The sequence below is a fragment of the Wasmannia auropunctata genome, unplaced genomic scaffold (assembly GCF_000956235.1).
Source record: "Wasmannia auropunctata unplaced genomic scaffold, wasmannia.A_1.0 LD316786.1, whole genome shotgun sequence".
NCBI lineage: Eukaryota > Metazoa > Arthropoda > Insecta > Hymenoptera > Formicidae > Wasmannia > Wasmannia auropunctata.
The window spans coordinates 23,841-27,502 of NW_012046104.1; positions in this window are offsets into that span (position 1 = coordinate 23,841).

Here is a 3,662-nt window from a genome sequence, read left to right on the forward strand (position 1 = left end):
TAAATAATTATTTTTTTAAAAACTCAATTGCATTTATTACACAGTGCATCTAATATCGAATGCATTTTATTTATCAAAAATATAATTTTTTAATGCGATGCTCGTTTTGCAAATTCTTTTATAGAAATTTTGTAAGTAATAATTTTATTAGATTGGAAGATTTTATCAATGCATGCCGTATTAATATTTTATTTTAAATATCGCAATTGTGAATATACTTTCGAAATTGCTTACTACAGTAATGTTAGATATGTATATTACCATATATATTTACTTACCTTGTGATAATAAATACCGAACACGATTGACAATAAACTTGTAAACATTTCCAACGAATAGCATATGTGGTAGTCAATTGGATATGATTTTTGAACAGAATTTACAAATGGAGATGTTAAAAGATAGTAGTAAACTATCCAAATTAGCAGCATATATAAAAGATTAATCCATAATTTTATGCGAGTTGCAGGTAAATTAGCAATTCTTAAACCAAACACATAACTGATTATTAGAAGTGGCTTTAAAATTGTTCGAATATTTTTTGTCATTGCATACGACGTTGATATATCAAACTGAACTTTTCCTGGCTAGTTCGTTGTATAAATTGTATGAAATGGTAACAGTAATATGTATACAATTTCAATTAAGGCTCTTATGGATATTAAAGTTATCAATTTATTACAATTGTCACACTTTTTTGAAATAAGATAATGAATATGCTTATTTTAAGATAAAACGGACATGTTGATATAATAAAAATATAAATATTATTTTTGACACATTTACTTTTTATTTTAAGATTTTTGTATAAGCCTGCATTATATTTTAAAAAATTGATCAAGATAGATGTAAGTCATAATTACAAATACAATAAATATTTAATATATAAATATTATAAATATATACAATTATAAAGCATTTCTGTCCATTTCGATAGGTATTACGGTATTTAAGGAGGAAGCCTGGTGTAACACGCTGAAAATGAGTAGATCCTTTGGAATATTTTTTTAGGGAACTATACAATCAATCCTTTTGAACTTTATAGGGTAATTTTTTATAATTTATATTATTGAACTAACAAAAAATATTTTTTTGCCAAAGTATTTATTAAAATAAAAAAGTATTTATTATGCAATTAATAGTAACTTTTTATTCGACGCGTCGACGGTGATGGTGTTTGGCGGCGTGCAATGTAGCGTCACTTGTGTTTGTCTGAAATAAAAAGTCCAAAAAGATTATTGTTTATTAAGAGTTTACACATTAACTAAACCTATTTTTAAAGAAAATAATACGAAATTGTGAAAATCGCGACACTTGAAAAAGGAGGCAGTGATTTTGACAAAAATTTTTCGTGTTTATTATAAATTATAAATTTGCAATAAAAATTATTTAATTAAATAATATTATCATAAACTGTGGTTCAAGTTATTAGGGAAATATTTGTGTAGATATGTACAAAGGTCCAAGTCAATCGAATAAATACTTTTTGAGTTATTTTACATGTTGCCAAACATGCCATCACCACTGACGCGCCAATAAATGTTATTATTCCTTGCATAATAAATACTTTTTTCTGGTAAAAAAATATTTTTTTGTTAGTTTAATAGTATAAGTAATTACCCTATAGAGGTCAAAACGATTGATTGTATAGTTTCTTAAAAAAAAATTTCAAAAAAATCACCTAATTTTTCAGCGTGTTACACCAGGCTCTCCTCTTAAATTAAATTTTATAAAATAAGGTTTAATTAGTGATACATACGTTTGTATTCCTTTTGTGGAAAGGTTTATCTATTTCACACACAATTTAAGTGATTAAAATGGAAAGCACGTTGCGAGAAATAATTAAAAATTTAATTTAAATAAAATTTATTATGTAAAATCCTTAGCGCTGTTAGATTTACGTAGAAATATAATAGAATTTGTATGTACATAATATTTAGAATGAAGGGATGTTGAATCATATTTATAACGTATTGTATAACGTATTTTACATGATCTGTCTCAAAAGTAATGAGACTATTTTTGGCGTCCCTATTAGAATTGTCAGAGGATGACTCCATTAGACGGGGCCTTTGGTACAGAATGTCAGGTACTGTACCAAAGGCCCTGTCCAATAAATCCACTTTCCACAATTCTGATTGAGTCTTCAAAAAATAGTCTCATTACTTTTGGGATAGACTATGTATATCACACAAACACACACACGTTATACAATATATAGATTAATATTAAATTATTTTTTATTAATTCTACCATAGTTTACTTATTTGTTTGTGCCCGTATTATTATAATTAAAACGGCCGCAAGATAGGTGATAAATTAAAAATGCCAGTGTGTAAATTTCTCTTTTATTTAAATATTTATAAAGAACTGAACTATTTGTAATTATATGTCTATATAATAAGTATAACGTACCTTGTGAAGAAATTTGAAATCAAATTGGAAAAGTCCTCTTCCGCAAAACCTAAGTGACATATGTATCATTTATAATGAAAATTGGGAAATCTGCATTAATACAGTTGATTACTTTTAATATACATATACATATATCTCTCCGATTATTTAAATGTAATTAATGTTTATTTTGATAATGTTTTAATGTAACATTATCAAAAAAACTTATTTTAAAATTTACGATTTTACGAATTTCAACACTCTAAATGGAATACAATAATTTATTTATTAAATTTACTGCTGCACTTGCCTAAAATTAAAATGTGTTAAATAGAATTGTGTTTTTAATTTAATAGTTTAGTAGTTTAAAATAGAATATCACTTAACATTTAAATGTTTGTTGAAAATAAATTTTTGGTAGATAAATTAATTTGATAGTGTTAATTTGATAATGTAATTATATTTATTTTTAAAAATTACATATAGAAACAATAGCTTGGTGTTAACTCTTTCGCACACATAATTAATGAATAGAAATTTAGAAACATTATGAGAAAACCATAATAGACTCACCACTACACACAGATTTTACAGAATTATCGAAAAGTATTGCATAGAAAGTTGTGCGGATATTGAACACTATCCAACCAAAATAGATTGCCATTTTGCAAGACATTTCTGTTACAAATAGAGAATATATCTCATAAGATATTTTGGGTAACTCTAAGTGAAGATGTTTGTATAAAAATTACATTTTATTCCGTATATACTGTAAATATATTAAGTTGTATTATGTTTTATTCTGTATATAATGTATAATATATAAATAAGTTTTATTTGCATACATTAATATTTATTTAGTAATATTTAAGTAATTAATGGAATTTGATTAAATTTTGTTACCTAATAATCCATACTATGTGATTAGTATCTAAAGTCTTAAAAAATCGGCGTCAATGTCAATGTATCATGTTTTTCAAAACTTGTTTTACTTTATAATTGTTATTTTTCATCAAATTCTGAAGGTTTATTAACTTAATCTAATTCTATATATCTAAATATACATTGTTTTAAAAAATTGGCATAGAAAAATCTGGCATAGAAAAATTTTGGGCAAAAATTGGTCGACTTTGGCTGACGATAACTCCGTGAAAAATTGTAACGTACACCCAAAAAAAAAATAATTTTAATATTAGTGATCCGTTAAATCTTAAAGGATTTTATTCTTGTACATGGCCTCAAGAGGCATCCTCTGAAATTAAGAGGAA